General features: G+C 36.4%; 1 long non-coding RNA gene across 1 annotated transcript; it reads left to right on the forward strand.

Annotated features, from left to right (window-relative positions):
- Positions 1 to 6460: 6460 nt before the first annotated feature.
- Positions 6461 to 17537, forward strand: LOC131491891 (uncharacterized). Its single transcript, XR_009251708.1, has 5 exons — positions 6461 to 6495; positions 7094 to 7147; positions 13466 to 13532; positions 13608 to 13746; positions 16625 to 17537. It is a non-coding gene; the product is annotated as an uncharacterized LOC131491891 (long non-coding RNA).
- The last annotated feature ends 227 nt before the right edge of the window (positions 17538 to 17764 follow it).

Raw genomic sequence — 17764 nt, forward strand, 5'->3', positions numbered from 1 at the left:
GAATGTCAGCTGTTTTCTTCTGGAAAAATAACATCATGATGCATGATAATATGTTAGACTTAAATTTTTAAGATGTCCCCTCCCTCCTCAACACATACATGTCATAATGAATTTGAATTATTCTTCAAAGTAAATAGCTGAGCAAGTCATATTCTATGCAACATTCCTCTCACCAACCTGTCAACTAAATGAATTACAGTGAAATGAGTAACAGTGGGAACCTTCAAGGGAAAATCCTTCCATTCAGGAACTTAAAGGAATGAGTCTGAAAAATGGAAAAGGGCAGTTCCAACCCCCTTTTCTTCATCTGCAAGTTAACTGTAACTAACCATGGTAGTTAGCTAAACCTAAAGAAGAGTCAAGTTTAAACGCCTGTTGGGCTGGTAGCCCCTGTGGTGTGTGTGCCTGGGATGTTTTACTGAGGATATGGTTTTGTTGGTTGCAGGAAGAAGGGGAAATGGGGGCTTTGGAACTTGGAGTGATGGGAAAGATAGGGATCCAATAGGGGACATGATAGAATCCTTTTTCTCAATCCTTGTGGACTGTGGAATTTTCCTTTCATATAAGCATTTGCTTCAAAGAAAGCAGGGTTTCAGCAAAAGCTGAAGAAGCCATCTCCATGAGGAAGAGAGACACTCAGCCTGCTTAGATAGCAGTAGGAAAGTGGAATTACTTCTTTTCTGTATAGAACATAACAGGAAACCATCCTAGGGTTCCAAAGGCAGGTGCTTCTGTGGCTTCTCCTCAGAGCATAAGGAATATATGATCATTTTGATTTTGTAGTAACTGAAGTTTTCAGAGTCTCAGCCTGCCTTTCCAAGCCCTAGTTAGCTAAAGTGTTATTTCTGAACATTAATGAGGAGGCAGGAGTCTGCCCAGTGTATATTTGTTCCTTTCATGCACACGACCTCAACCAGAGGTCTTCTGGCTGCCAGCCATGGACACAGTTCACCATGAGTCAAGCACAAGTCTTTTAGCAGGTTGGCAGAAAAGCAAGCTTGTGTTGCATTCCTGGCCGCAGAAATTTCTCCTAGTACGTATTTAAGTTTCCTTGATTTATTCCCCATATGGCCCATGTGGTTAACCACAGTTTTATTTTTCTTAATAGCAGTAAAGAGAAACTCATCATGACCCTTCTTCAGGCTCATCACTCTCTCGCTCAGACCTATAATTTATTAGGAACATCCTCTGTGGGGATGAATGGCTCTGGTCTTTGGTAATAAGATATGGAGCTTTTACACACTGTGAGCTGTGCTGCTTAGTGCCAGATAACAGTTTTGGTAAGTCGTTGAGGGAAGTAAGAATCTGTCTCCTTTTCTGATCCACTGAACTGTCAAGGTAGGTGCCAGGCTAGGTTAAGAAGGGGCCAAGTCTTCTTCCTTTGCATAACCTCAGTTGTCTACAGGGCCTAAGAGAAAGAGAAGAGACATTTGAGCCAGATAGACTTGTTATTAAATTCAGGCCTGTGATTCTACTGCACTCTACTCAATCAGCCTCATTTTAGTCCCCAAGGAGACATTTGGCAATGTATGGAGGCATTTGTGATTGTCATGACTGGGAAGGTGCTTCTGGGAAGAGACCATCCTACAATGCACAGGAGGGCCTTGCTTCCTCTTATTTCCTTGCAAAAAAGAACTATCTAGCCCAGAATGTTAGTAGCACTCACACTGAGAAATCTTACCCTAAATGTTTGATGCTGAGCAAGTTTCCTAACCTTATCTAAGGTGAAAGATAAATATTGGCCATATAAAGTTGCGATAGAGATTAAAATCAAAGAAACAAGGAATATAAACTAGCTGTGTTGGGTACAGAACTAAGGCAGTTCGTTTCCTCTTCTCTTTGGTATCCCAAACCTATAAGCTCCCTATTTGCCATTAGCCTTTGCTCCCATCACAAGTCTGTTTCAACTTGGCCTAGGCTAAGTTATGTTGAGTTATTCTGAATTACTCTGAAGGAACAAACACTCCAAATTATCTGGGTTTGTACTGAGCAAGGTTAGTTCCTCATTTCTGTCTGTCTGTCAGGGTTGCCTTTTTAATTAGGCTCAGGCTGAAGGAGCAGCCCCTGTCTGGGACATTGTGATGTCCAGTGAAAAAAGGAAGTGATAAAAGGCATACACTAGCTTTAAAATTTTTCACACAGATGTGTTCTACATCATTATTTGAAATGCTTCCTACTCACCCATTGTTAAGGGAGGGATTCCCACTGTAGGGTTATGGAAATGATTGAATATGTAACCCCTTACCCTGGACAGATAAAATCAACAGCAGTTTATTGGTCACTTATACCCACCACCCAGGGGAATAGGACACTGCACATAATGCAGAGTCACATGAGAGTTGCACTCAGGAACACACTGGGCAAGCACGGGCTATAGCAGGCACACTTTGTCATGTCTAGGGGATGAGACGCCCCTGGTTCCTACAGGAGGATATCATTGATTTGCTTGAATATTTATGTATTTGGCATTCCATAATTAATGAATTAAGTAATTTCATAATTGGCTTGTTTGAATAATTTCTGGCAAAGAATTGAAACCTGCTACAAAAAAGACTGCCCTTGACCCCTTTGATAAGAAGGATTATTTGGCTAAGGGATCCTATTTGAGGATGCAGGGGAAAAGGAGCTTATGATTAGGCCATTTGGAGCCCTCTTGATTTTTAACGATACCAAGACAGAACATAATATTAAGCCTTAATTTTAGGCTTTAAACCACAATCACTTCTGCTTGAATTTCCTTGGCCCACATAAGTTACATGGAAAATTGAATCAAGTGACAGAAAGTAACTTAAAATCATCTGTCATTTTAAAATGATTCCATTGGATTCCACACTTCCATTTCTGTTCATACACACTTTTGTTGAATGTGATTCTATCTAAACATTATCTTCTACAACAATGATGGAATCAGATCTAACAGGCTTAAAGTGGGACACAGGGCATCCCACTATCTCCCCATCTACTGTCATCTGCTTTACCAAAGAAAACACTGAAGACCAGAGAGTGGGTAGTGACTTGACAAGTTTAACAGTAGATTCACATCTTCTGGTGGGAACATGTATTTCTAAGCTGAAAGTAACAAATTCCATGGTGAAAAAATATATATAGAAAAAAATGAGGCCTGTTATTCTAAAAGTATGCATATAGGACAAAGGAGTCAAAGGAACAGTGAGAATGGTGGTGAAAGAGACAATATGGGAATAATTATGGATATTAGAGAAAAGAAAGCAGAAAAGCAGGCAGGAGGATGCAAGACCAATTCAGATGTGTACTATGCTGATAATTTTCAACCTCTCTGTCCAACCAAAGCCCTGAGCTTCTGAGAGCTCTGAGATTTGTGAATCCAACTGCCTGGAGTAACATCTGGCTTGAAGCCTGATGATAACTTGATCTTATAAGTCCAAAACAGAACTCTGGGTTCCTCACCCTCCTCACCCTGCTTCTCCTTAGTTTTTCTGAGCTCACCAGTAATACCATCTACCCAGTTTCTCAAGCCAAATACATAGTTGTTGGTGACTCTCCTCTCTCCTTTCACCTCCATAGCCAATCCATTAGCAACATCTATCGGGCCACCTTATAATTATATGCAGAATTTGAGCTCTTTTCACCAAGTTTGCAACCTCTACCATGTCCTGGAACACTGGTCTCTTGTCTGATCTCTGTGCTTTTACTTTTGTATACCTTAATCCATTTTCTTCACAGCAGCCTGAGCAATCTCTATATAACATAAATCAAATCATGCCACCTCTCTGACTAAAGTTCCCCAGTAATTTTCCATCAGTCCATAGAATAAAGTCCAAACTCCATCATGACCTCCAAGACCCACTTTGTTCAGCTCCAGCCTATTTCTCATAGCTTATATCCTATCACTAGGCACCTAATTCATTCAGCTGATATGTCTTCAGTCATACTGATCTTCTTGGCATTCCTAGGACATATCAAAATTGTATTTCTGTATACGCTCATAGTACAGACTTTTATGAGACCTTACCCTTCATAACCTTCCCCTTTTTACCCTTCCCTTTCTTTCCTTATCATTATCCATTCATTCAATTAATATTTATTCCAGTTATAAAAATATAACAGGTACTGTTTTCTTATCTGAAATGTCTCCTCCTCAGAAAAGCCTTCCCTGAATCTTGCCATCATTCCTATAGTTTTTATCTCCATATCCTGCTTTATTATTATTAATATTAATATTATTATTATTATGGAAGTTACCACTACTTAAAATTATATCTTTTTCTTTTTTTACTTTTTATTGTATCTTTACTACAATGTAAGCTCCTCAAACTGTAAAATATGTTGTAGGGGCATAAAAAATTTGAATTTTGAGCAACTTACCATTGAGGAAGAGAATAATTTCAATATTTTAATTATGCTTACATATGTCACTATAACAAGATAAAAAGTGTATGTTTGGAATGTCAGAAAATGAGGCAGTGTTGTGGACTATTAGGGAGCAGGGGGCAACAATCAATTTACTGAATTAGAAAACTTATTACTTGCCATACTTTACTTCCTTCATAAGCAATAAAAGGAATAAGCTAATCAAAACTTAAGGAACTATAAGAACACTGCGATATTTCTTCAACATCCATAGACCAGTAGCTAAAGAAGGGTGGTTTACTTTTTGGTCCTCAGAACTAGCTATAAATCAGAATTTTTTATTTTTTATTTTTTTTATTTTTTTTAATATTTATTTATTTTTGAGACAGAGAGAGGCAGAACATGAACGGGGGAGGGTCAGAGAGAGAGGGAGACACAGAATCCTAAACAAGCTCCAGGCTCTGATCTGTCAGCACAGAGCCCAACGCGGGGCTCGAACTCACAGACCACGAGGTCATGATGTGAGCCAAAGTCAGACGCTCAACCGACTGAGCCACCCAGGTGCCCCTAAGTCAGAATTTTTTGAAGGTGATTTTTACATATGCATGTTAATCACCCAAATTCCTCGAAATTCTGACTCTAAGGCTGTGGTGGAGCCTAGGAATATGAATGTTTTATTGAACCTCCCCAAGGTATTCTGATGGTAAGCCTCACTTGGAAGAAAACCTTTGAGCAAGTAACTTACCTGTACTAGTTTTTACTAGACTAAGCAGGTATTTGAATAAACTGGCCAAAATGGGTTGATTATGGTTTGAGCTTAGATATTAATGATTTATACCTTCATTGTTTTCCCCATAGCAACATAAGGAATCTTGAATTCAGAACTGTAGAGAATCATTAGGTTATGTAGGATCCATGAAGGCAAAGTGAAATCCTTGGTTATCTATCTTGTAAATGTTTGTCTTTTTCCAGAATAATTTTATAAGCAAAAAACAAAAGCAAAAACCCCCAAAACAAAAAACAAAACAAACAAACAAGAACAACAAAAACATAAAGGAGCAGCTTCCCATGATTGAACATGCTGTACTAGTGAACTAGTGAATTGTGGAAAACTGGGCACTAACACCCACCTTCCCCTTTCCCATCACAGAAAACTGATTCTTTAGGTATAGTCTGTCCTTGATCCGTATCTACTAACTTTGAAACATCAATTCACTTGATTATACTCTGAGATGTGTCAGCAACAATTGCTGTGAGCAAATGCATCTAATGGGTTTAAGCATTAAACCCAAGCAAATGAAACAGGACAAAGTTCTCATACTAGTATTCCTTTTCTAATTGGGAGTTTATTCTCCACTGGGAGGGAGTAAAAATGCAAAATAAAATTCCCTAGGCTACAGTGTGTGAGCTTTTGTTGTCCTGGACTCTTTCATGCCCCAGTGACATTTCCTGATTATATTCACAGGGCACAAGTGATTTTGAACTCACAGTACATTTGGGAAGTAAACCTAATGGGCATGCAAACAGCCAATTGCAGTGTCAGGAAAACTAACTCAGTACATTTCCAATCTTTAAAACTCAAGTTTTCTCAACTATGGATTGGCACAGAAGTAGCAGGATTTGAGTTTTATGGGACTTGGATGAAAAGTTTGTATTACTGCAGAATGGAAAGAAATATTTTTCTTAGGTTACCTAGATATTTTATTTGAAGCCAGATTATTCCCAGTTCTAAAGCTGTGTTATAAATCCAGATTATGGCCATGAGGTACGTGCCATGGTGGGAGTGGGGTGTGAGAATTTAATTGTAATCGTTCTCCTTGACAATGCATTGATGTCTTAAGCCATCAGCATTAGCTGACCAGCTGAACAAGTTTGGATAGGCCTGCTAGTCAATCTGAAATGCAAATACTGCCACAGTCTTCTTTTCTGTGAATTCATTTTAGTTGGGAAGAAGCATTGCTAGAAGCTGGAAGCTCTCCTGCTTATTTGTAATGTATGTAAATACTTTAAAAATCATTCCTCAGTTCAGAAGGCAGCAGATGAAAACCATCCCTATGATTTCTTATCTAGTCCTAGGCATGAAACAATGGGAATTGTTTCCCTCCTCATTCTATGTTCCTTTTTGGAATTCCATCACTCACCTCAACAGGATTCCTTGGGACAAGAGTAAGTTTCCCAAAGAAAATTCAGGTGGCTTCATCTCACTGTTGATTTTGATAGGCCAAAACATGAGACTCATTTGTGTGCTACTATATAATTAATAAAAGGCACAGTAAAACAATTGACAGAAAATATGAATACATACATGAAATAACAAAAGACATCCTTTCATAGAATAAACACAAATGAACTATTGATAGGAGAACATTAGAAGTGACAGAAAATCTCAGGCAAAATAAAGCCCCTTAGCTACTGTATCAATTACTGGGAACTGAAATAGAAGAAATGGATCAGAACAGGCTGAAAAATAACTATAATACAAGGTAGTAAATGGCATAAAAAATAGCCATAAAGTACTAGAGGTATTCAGAGATGAGAAAGTTCCTACTCTTGCCTTGGAGGCTTCCTGAAAGAGTTAACATTTAAGAAAAACTTTGAGGTATAGCTAAGACTTGGCTATGTGGAATTGAGGGTTGGTAAAGATGTTTCAAGGTAAGGGATAGCATGACCAAAGGTATAAAATGAAGTAAGTGGAGAGAATGTATAAAGAATAGTAAATAATAATTCCTTTCTTTTTTTCTTGGTTTTCATTTTGGTCTTGGAGAATAAATGGAGCCAACTTGATACCAGAGTGAGCCTGGAGTTTGGGGCCACAGAAGTGAGTCTGTAGCCTGATCCCATGGGGTCAGCCTGGAGGTTGGGTCTGTGAGGGCTAACCTGAAGACTGAGGTTACAGGGTACTGGCTTGGCACTGGGGTAGATCAAGAGCCTTGGTCCATGTAAACCAGTCTAGAGTCTAGATCTATGGGGTGCTGGCCTGGCATTTGAGTGGCCCAGGATCCTATGTTCACAGGAGCCTCCTGGGACTGTGAGAGCTGATGTGGGTGTAGTGCTGGGTCTGTGATGAAGTCGGTGCTTACCTGATGCACCTTTCCCCATGGACAGGGTGTCTTTCTCTTCACTGGACTGTCTGGGTTTGGGGGAGGAGCTATGGAGATAATGTGAAACTTTTTTTCCTACCCTCTTTACTATGTCTTTTCTTAGTTCTATCCTCCTACCACATGCTTTAATCCTTCACCTGAAATCTTTACCCCTTGTGAAGGTTTTTCATTTGTCTGTTTGTTTTCTTTTCTTTTTTCCTTTGGCATGTGGATAGTTGTTCATATTGCTGTTTCTGGGAAGGGATACGTGCCAGAAATTTCTACACTGCTGTCTTGCTCAAACATTTTTAATTTTGATGGCATCCAATCATTGGTTTCTTTCTCTTGCACTTTTAATGTTCTAAGAAGGCTTTGCCTTACCTAGATTTGTGAAGACTCACTCTGTGTGGTTTTTTTTTTCTAAGAGTTTTATAGTTTTAGGCCTTGGTAGGTCTGTGATCCATTTTAATTTTTGTGTGTGGTAAGGTCCAATTGCATTCTTTTGCATATGGATATCCAGTTGTTCAGAACCATTTGTTGGAAAGACTTTTTTTTTAATTTAATAATCTTGGCAGCATTTTTTAAATCAATTGACCACAAGCAGTTTTATATTTGGACTCCAAATTCTATCCAATTTATCTAAATGTCTATCTTTATGCTAATGCCACTATGTCTTTATTACTGCAGCTTTGTAGTAAATTTTAAAATTGAGAAATGTGATTCTACTTTGTTCCTTATAAAGATTGTTTGGCCATTCTTGGTCCCTTTAATTTTATTTTTTTAATTTTATTTTTTTTTTAAATTTTTTTTTTTTAACGTTTATTTATTTTTGAGACAGAGAGAGAGCATGAACGGGGGAGGGGCAGAGAGAGAGGGAGACACAGAATCGGAAACAGGCCCCAGGCTCCGAGCCATCGGCCCAGAGCCTGACGCGGGGCTCGAACTCACGGACCGCGAGATCGTGACCTGGCTGAAGTCGGACGCTTAACCGACTGGGCCACCCAGGCGCCCCTTATTTTTTTAATTTTAGAGAGAGGGAGAGCATGCATGAATGGGGGAGACGGACAGAGGGAGAGAGAGAAAGAGACAGAGAGAGAATCAGCATGGAACCCGATGCAAGACTTGATCCCACAACCCTGGGAGCATGACTTGAGCCAAAATCAAGAGTCTAATGCTCAACAAACTGAGCCACCCAGGCACCCTGGTCCCTTGCATTTAAATATAAATTTATGATCATCTTGTTGATTTCTATAAAAAGTCATGCTAGGATCACACTGAAATGGTAGATAAAATTGAGGAATATTTCTATCTTAACAATATTAAATCTTCTAATCCATGAACATGAGATACCTTTCCATTTATTTAATCTTTTTTTATTTTATTAACAATATTTTATAATTTTCAGAGTTCAGGCTTTATGCTTTTATGTTTTATACTTTTATATATTATAAATGAAATTATTTTCTTAATTTTACTTCCAGAAATTTATTGCCATTGTATAGAAATACAATTGATTTTTGTATATTGCTCTTACATTGTGCAAACTTGCCAAACTTGTGTATTAGTTGTAATAGTTTTTTTAGTGGATTCCTTAGGATTTTTTATATAAAAAATCATGTTATCTGTGAATAGAGATAGCTTTGCTTCATTTCCAATCTGGATGCCTTTTATATCCTTTTTATGCCTTCCTGCACTGGCTAGAACTTGCAGTACAATATTTAATAGAAGTGGCAAGAGTGTCTTGCTCATAATCTTAAGAGGAAAACATTCATTTTCTTACCATTAAATGCAATGTTAACTGTGAGTTTCTTTTTCCTAGATGCCCTTTATTAGATTGAGGAAGTTCTGCCACATATTGTTTTTATAACAAAAATTACTTGAAAAATAAATACACAAATGAATAAATACTTGATAAATAGAATTGAATTTCATGGCTTCATCCTCAAAGCAGATCTTGAGTATGGTATCAACCTTAACCTAAAAAAAAAAAAAAAGGAATCAATTGAATTCAGTCTTTTGAGAAGTTGAAAACTTTAAGGCTTCCATTTCACCCAATTTTTTATGTTTCTTTCAAGCGAGTCTGTTACCTCTTATATTCCTCTGTTATCCTGATCTTCATTCTGGCTGTAATAATTTTTAACGATATAATCTTGTCTCTAATGATGACTCTAATGCTAATGCCTAGCAGCTTCCTCCACATCATTCATTATCGAAGTCTGATAAGCTCCAGGTGAAGAAACAGGGCAGCTTCTTTTGAAAGGAGTAGTAGCTATTAATGAGGCTTAGCCATTTCAGGAAATGATGAAGACTTGATCAAATAAAAACCCCAAGGAGACTATCCTCCAGTAGTTTCTTACAGCTCCCACTAACAATGAGAGTTCAATTAATAGAAAAGTTACACTGATGAACAACATTGAAACATCAGGCTGCTCATTGCAAATGAATCTTATTGTTAAAAATACATCTACTTTTATAAAGGGTGGGTGCTTGAAGCACTGCTACATCACAACATTGCTCAAGGGCAATTTGCTTATCTATCTCTCCAACTATCCACACACATTATAAAACAATACTATAGTATACTACAATACAAATATAATATAATAACATATATTTGCCATATGTATGTATGTATATGCCAAATATATATTTATACTTGCCAAATGTGTATATATATATATATATATACATATATATACATATACATATATATGTATATATATGATATATATATATATATTTGCCCTCCAGGCCCTCTAGACCCTGTCACTCATATTTTTTTCCATAGTTCCACTAATTTATCTACTCAATGAAAAGAAGCCACCACTTTTTGTACATCAAATCTATTTGAAATGAAAAGATGCGAACATATTGCAAAGTTTACTGGGATATGCTGAAGGACAGAACCCAACTGAAATGCTTTCGCAATGGGAGTTTGGAATGAGGGTAGGGGATATCTATCTAGTATTAAATTATTTTTTCTTTTTAAATTAAATATAGAGCTTTGTGAGAAAACTCTACAAAATCATAAAATATGTTTTCTCACTTTCCAGATTTTTAAGTTGATGTAGAGTGAAACTGTAAATGATTTTCAGGGAATTACATTTGAGGTTTGGACCAATAAAATGGAAATCATGATTGTCAGGATAGGCATTTTAGCAGATAACAAATTTCACCTTTTTATTGTTGTTGTTGTTCTAGCCGAGATTAGCAATAACACCTAGTCAAAGAGCTTATTTCCAAGCAATACTCATGTAACTTTCCAATATTAGATTATACAGAAAGAAAAATAGTTTTGAAAAATTGGAATTTTCTCCGCGAATAACAACAAAACTCTTTTTTTTTTTTTTTTTTGGTAAATGTCTAGAAAATCCCCAACTAACATCATAAGAAAAAAGTAGCTAGAAGATTTTTGAACATAAATGTCCAAGAGTTGAGGTGGTAGCAATTCTAATTTATATTTGATACAAGTATACACATCTGTGGTTCTAATGTTATGTATGTCTAATGTGGGCCCAATTAGCAAAACAAAAAAGAGTCTGTCTTCAAAGTGGATTAGAATATTTTTTTAAAGGTAGGAACAGGGGTTCCTAAACAAGTTACCCTTGGATAGAATTTAGAGGGCTTATAAATTGGATAATAAAATCAGTATATTATCATTTCACTAACTGTAACTAAAATTAAGTATTTTCTTCAGTTATGAATTGAAGGTAATAATCCACATAAGTATTAACAAAAACTGTGGCCATGATAAAATAAGAAATATTGATTTTTTTATATCACTTAATATTTGCAGATATCTTGAAATATTTTTATTTAGTACTTTGAAATTATAGTAGCTATGTGACTATAAGTCTTTCACAAAAAAACATTGATGAAGAAGCACGTGTAATATACACCACAAATTTAGTTTTTTAAACATATTTTGATAACTATTGCAATATAATATTTGTGATTACATGCTTTTTAAAAAATAATTTAAAAATATTTATCTTAAAGTGGTCTGTTGGTATTACCAGACTGCCAAGGGTCTTTAGAACACACATAAGAACTACTGATGTATAGGGAAATGAGGCTGTTTATGTATGCTCCTTGTCTGGACAAAAGGAATCTGCCATATACTCCTCTTTAGATTACCTAGCATACATCTACCTGGCCTTCTTTTCTTTTTGCATCTCTCTGTTGATAGTTACAGGTAATAGTAGACAGTTAATTGAGGATCAAGATCTTGGATCTATTTGAATCAGAGATGTTTTCACATTTGCAAGGAACAGAAAATTAACCCCAGTTTAAACAGAACAAAAATGAATAGCTCACATTGCAAACCTTGAGATAGAATAGCATCAGAAGGGAGGTGTGAAAACTTGGTCTCTGCTTCTCCAACACCTTAGCTCTTCCTTCATTTCTATGTGTACTTCAACCTCAGGCTGACAGCAAGTGGGCTCCAGTGATTCTGGCCATTGTGTGCAGATACTACAATGTCCAGGGCAAGTAGAAAAGAAGTGTCTTCCTCCATGTTTACTACTTAAAAGCAAGAACATATTTCTGAGGCCCTCTCGTAATGGTCTCCTTCATGTCTCATTGACCAAGAATAGATCATTTTTCTATTTCTAAACCAATCATTGACAAGGTGACTCTGATCCCATGATTGGCTTTTGAGAGCTGAATGGATATTGTAAGCTCAATCTCTAAGACCTACTAGGTGCCCATCTCACTCAATCTCTTTTTACTAGAGACAGCCACTATGATTTTAATTTCAAATGAATAAAATGCAGTGCTTTTATGAGGGTGACAAGTAACAATAAAAATTTAACAGATAAAACAGGATGTTGCAAATCTAAAATATTTACAGAACTTCCTTCTCCATTGCACTCAATTCACTTATCTTTGGGCAAATACCTTAGTCATTAAAATCTCTAGCCTCTAGATGAGAATGTTTTCACATTCTGAAAACAGGCTGAATTCCTCTGAAAACAATGCCAGGCCTCTTGTTCTCACTTGGCGGACAAATTTTGCTGACAGAGGAGCTTTCCAAATAAGCCAGGTCAAATCTAAGACTCATCATGCATATTAGGTCAGAATTCCCAGTTTTCAATACCATGGAGTGTCTCCAGTTTTCGTATACTTTATATAAGTATAATAAATATCTCAGCACTATTAAGGGTGAAAAGAAGTATCCAGATTTAATAGACATAACTGAGATGTAGCTGAAAAGCATTTGAAAATTTAAATTTGAGAATAAAAACCAGGATTTTAATGAAGTCCTATCCCATCATGGACTCCAAACCTCTTCACTCAGAAAGCAAAGTTTGAAAATTAATGAGAAATATGGTTTACTATGCATAGCTACCTGCATACTTCAATAAAAAAGATAAGAGGTGTGTTTTTAGGAATAAACTAGAGAAACCTCTGTCTTAAAGAAAAGGAAATAGAATGGACACATGAGAAAACATAGAATCAGACAAACAAAAGAAAAATCTCTAATATTTCAACTTAAAATGCATCATCAAATCCATCAGGTTATTAATATGCAGCTAGCATGATAACCAGGCATCAGTATTAAATATGATTATGATTTTTATTCATTCTAAGGTCATTGGTATCAATCTCTCAATAAATCAAGTCAAATTTAGTATATATCAAAGAGCATGATTAATAGTAAGGAGCTACTATCAACTAATAAAAGCCTCCAAATTTCGGTTTGAGACAATCTGAGACTAAGAAAATCCAATGAGAAGAATATTATTTGAAAGATATTTTTAACCTGATGGGAAAAAAGCAGTGAACTAAAATTATACCATCTATTACAATATTTCAAATTCAAACATTCCAGTTCCTTTTGAAAGAAGGGAACTAAAAATGTAACCATCTCTTTAAAGAATGGAAAGCATGAGATACTTTAATCCTTCTATGTCACTTAGTCTCCACTTGAACCTGGAGAGAAGGCAGAACATAGAACCTTTAAGAAATTCTGTGGTGGTTTGGGGAAGGTGAAGGCAAAGGGCTATGATGTGAGGAATCAGGAACTCCTTAAAGCAATATTGGCTTTTTTCTAGAAATGATGCCCACAGCATGCAGGGACATCATGGTAGCTGCACTGAGGGGAAGAAAAACAGAGCCCAGGTAAGACAAAGATAGTTGATGTGCTTCAACACATGGGCTTTCTATCCTTCATTTACATCCTTTTTTTTATGACAGCAAAGGTCCAGAAGCCACCCAGGAACCCCAGGCCCTAAAAGCTGTCCTTTTTGACTGAGACTATTTGAAATACACACATCTGAGATGTTTCTACTTTATTCAGAGGGCTAATTTTACCTGGCAAAACAAATTCATGAAGGTAATATAGTAGCTTAAACTTCTATCTGTTGCAAAACTTTTGAGCCATAGATTTCAATACTTCCTTGATCAAATGATATGGTTAATAATGGAACTATATAGAAAACCAGAGGGAGTGCTGTTTTTGAGCATGAAAGAATTCTTTACAACAAGGAAACAGCAAGGTAAGGTACATTCTTCCAGGGTGTTGTTCAACATGCTCATTGGGAAGAAAATGTAAATGTTCTAATTTATATTTTTATTTATGTTATCCTTTTAAATTCGTTTCATAGTGCATAATTTATAGGGTGCATTTAAGATTTATAAATAAATACATTTGCGTATATTGTGGTTACATGTGCTATGTTTTGGGAGATTTTTTGTTTTACTTTCCTGATGATGTGCATTATTCCATTCAAACCTTGCCATTTTGATAGCTTACCTATAGTATCTCAATGAGAAAATTTTCCCATTCTAATCCAATTGCTCTGGAGGCCTTGGGCCTTGCTGTTTCTGTTCCATTTCAGTAAATGCTTAAGGTCTCAGGCATGTGGTTATAAAGGTTGTTTTCCTTTTTGCATATAATGAACACACGGATGATTGAACTAAGATATCTCCATTTTTCATGAGTTTTCAGTCCAGTAATATTGATCTCTATGACATCTTGCAAGTTACATGTTGAGCAATGGTGAAGTGGTTGTTTTTTAGAAGCATTGCCTATGAATACTTGGTGCATTTCCTCTTTATTATTATTATTTTCTTGCCTGCTCACTTAAAAACATCAGCTTGAAGTGATAGTATTCCCCTGGTAAAGAATCTTTATCCTGTCTTAGCCTAGGAAATATAGTTAAAACCATTCACAGAACTTCAATATTGTAAAACATACATTTAACCATTTTTAGAAAAATTCCAGAGTCAAATTATAAAAGTGTAGCATAGAGATGAATGGAATCCAATTTCTAAAGGACAAAATATATCCTGACAAAGCAACAGGAAAGCTCACTGACTATTCAAAATAGAACACATAGGAATACTAAAAGGGTTATCAAATTCAAATTCTTGTACTGCCGGTATTTTATAAAATATTTTCTATACACTATATTAACAGCTACTTAAACATTTTTTTTGTCAGTGGCTTTAGGTTGATGAGAAGATTAGGATAAATTTAAAAAGAAAAAAGACTGATCTGGGTCATAGTCTTAGTGTTCATCTGGATACTAAGGACATGAGCTCAAAATCCACCTTTCAAATTAGGCTTATAGAGAGAAAAAGAAAAGATAAAGCCTTCTTCTTTGCACTCCTTTTAGTGACAGAGAATGGAGTAAACAGTGTGAGGAGAGAGGGGGGAAATCAGCCTGCTACAAAGATTTTCCCCTTTATTTAAAGATAATTGTTGGGGGATCCCTTTACATATGGTCTTTCTATATTCTTAGCATCTGAGGAAATTCAGCTTGGGTTCCTCCCTACCTCCAGTTTCAAGATATTACATAAGTGTAGAAAATTTATAAATGTTACTAAAATTGGTATGACCTGGGGCCACAGGCTTGAGCTTCAAATATGATCACAGCATAGTTTTTTTTCCAATGATTAAAATGCAGGCTGATGAATGCATGCCACTCACAAATTTAAATTTTAAAAATTCACCTGCATATAGTTATCCAAAGAAAAATATAAGGATATCAACTTACATAGCATTGTCAGGCAGCTGGTGATTGTTTTAGCAGAGTGATAGAGGTTTCTTATATTCCCTTTTCTACTCTTGTGTATGTTTTACATTTTTCATAGTAATATGCTTTCTTATTTTTTTAATGTTTTTATTCTGAAGGAGAGAAAGAGAGAGCACCCACATGCTCACGTGAGCTGGGGAGGGACAAAGGGAGAGAGAGAAAAGAATCTTAAACAGACTCCATGTTCAGCATGAAGCCCAATGTGGGGCTTGATCCTACAACCCTGGATCATGACTTGAGCCAAAATCAGGAGTCAGACATTCAATTGAGTGAGTCACCCAGGTGCCCCTACAATAATGTGTTTTTTTTTAATATTAAATCTCAGGGGCAGTTCCGTGAGTTATTACACTCAATAAGCTGTGCTCCAGAAGAGGCATCAGTTATTCCTTTAGTGAGTTTCACTTCCTGTCTGTTCTCAGAGTGAGAGCATCTCCTTACATGAAGAGCAAATATAGGATACTATGGGATGTGTTTCTCATGCAATATGGATGCCAAATGAAGCCAACATCTTCACGTGACACTCAAGTAAAGACACTCCAGTTAGTTCCAATGCTGGAGATAATTCCGCACATACCTAAGTACTGAAGGAAAAAGGAATAGGATAGGGTTTCAAGGTGGCATTCTTCAAAAAGATTTTCAAGGGAATTTAACTATAGGTAAGACCACAAATTCCTTTTGGTGAAGCACCATTCCCTGCACGTCCATGCCAATTATCCATAACATGCTTGGTGTCATTCTTCCAGAAGCCCAAGAGGTTAAGAATCTCATTAATCTCTATTATTATTAGTCTGGCCACATAATGCCCCCACAATGTCACTTTTAAAAACTTATTCTGGACAGTCCACAGCTATTGTTTCCAGGATCCTAAGGGTCTTCAACCCTCTTTTTCTTCCAAGTAATTCAAATCCCTTCTTCCCAAGAAATTCCCTCACTCTAATTGAATCTTGTAACCACTAACAGTACTTTTGAGCCTGTCTTGTTTATTGATGGTTGAAGAAAAGGAAGAGAATTGAAAGGATGGGAGGACACCAGATCTGTGCTTTATAGTTTTCAGAGTCTGAAAACAATCTCCTGTTTCTTTCCTGGAGCAAAGCCTTAGGACTGAAATAACTAATGAGGCTCCAGGGTTCATCTGAATTAAGAGTAAACAAAATTATTTTTTAATCTCTGCAGTGAACCCAGCCATTTCAAATCCAAATTGGCTTCAACTATTAAGAGGAGACAAATGGAACAACAGAATCAGAGAAGCAGACTTAGGGTCATCGAATGTGGCTCCCCAAGGATGTAGCCTGAAGATGACTAAGAGCTTCTGGGAAGTAGAGAGGCTTGTCCTAAAAATCCATGACCAAAATACTAATATTTGTGTGTAAACAGTCCATTCTAATTCAGTTCAAGACATTATTTAATGTTGTACCTAAAAGAAGCCAAGATGTGAAGGAGGAACAGATTTCAGTACATAATGGGATTGGACATACCCTTTGTAGCTTGTTTATTTTATTTCCATGGGCATCCTTCTCCTTGCTAAGTTATTTTGACTACTGAGATATCTTGGGTTGATACTTATGATGAATTTCTTTAGAACCACTTTTCATCTTGATGAAATGTATGTCTGTTTTTGTCTACACAGACCTATTTTAAAATCCCAAAACATCTGTCACTTACTAGGTGTCATCTTAATTTATTACTTAACCCCTCTTTATTGTTAAAACAGACTAACATACATACACCAAAGTTTGCTAGCAGGCTTAATTTGAAGAATACTTGTGAAGGGATTTAACTCATAGCACTCAGGAAATCTTCCCCATCCTACCTTTAACACTTTAATTCGTAAGCATCAGAATCTATCCTCCAGCCTCACCTCAATTTCCTTAAATTTTTAAAATGTAATTTGAAAAATGAGAGGTCTTATATCAATACTGTTTTATTATAGGAAAAATTACTAGGAGACCTAGCTGGGCCTAAAGAAAATAAATCCATGGGGTAAAAGAAACATGGGCTTTATTTCTCTGGATCCAAAACAACCAGGCAGTTGGATTAATTTAACCATACATTAAATCAAGTCAATAAAAAAATCATTAGCCAAGGAGTTTGTTGAGTGGTTGTTTGGAGTCATCTCATCAAAAGAATTCCAAGCAGAAGGGTTTTGTGTGTGTGTGTGTGTGTGTGTGTGTGTGTGAATATCGCACCTTTATCTTTCGCTTCTCTTTCTATACTCTGTTCTCTTGTGTTTTGGGAGGAGGGGGAGTGTGAAAATTGTAAAATAATATAAGCTCATTGTAACACAAATAAGCAAAGTAAAAATATATAAAGTCA

Source organism: Neofelis nebulosa, chromosome 12 (assembly GCF_028018385.1).
Source record: "Neofelis nebulosa isolate mNeoNeb1 chromosome 12, mNeoNeb1.pri, whole genome shotgun sequence".
NCBI classification, from domain to species: Eukaryota; Metazoa; Chordata; class Mammalia; order Carnivora; family Felidae; genus Neofelis; species Neofelis nebulosa.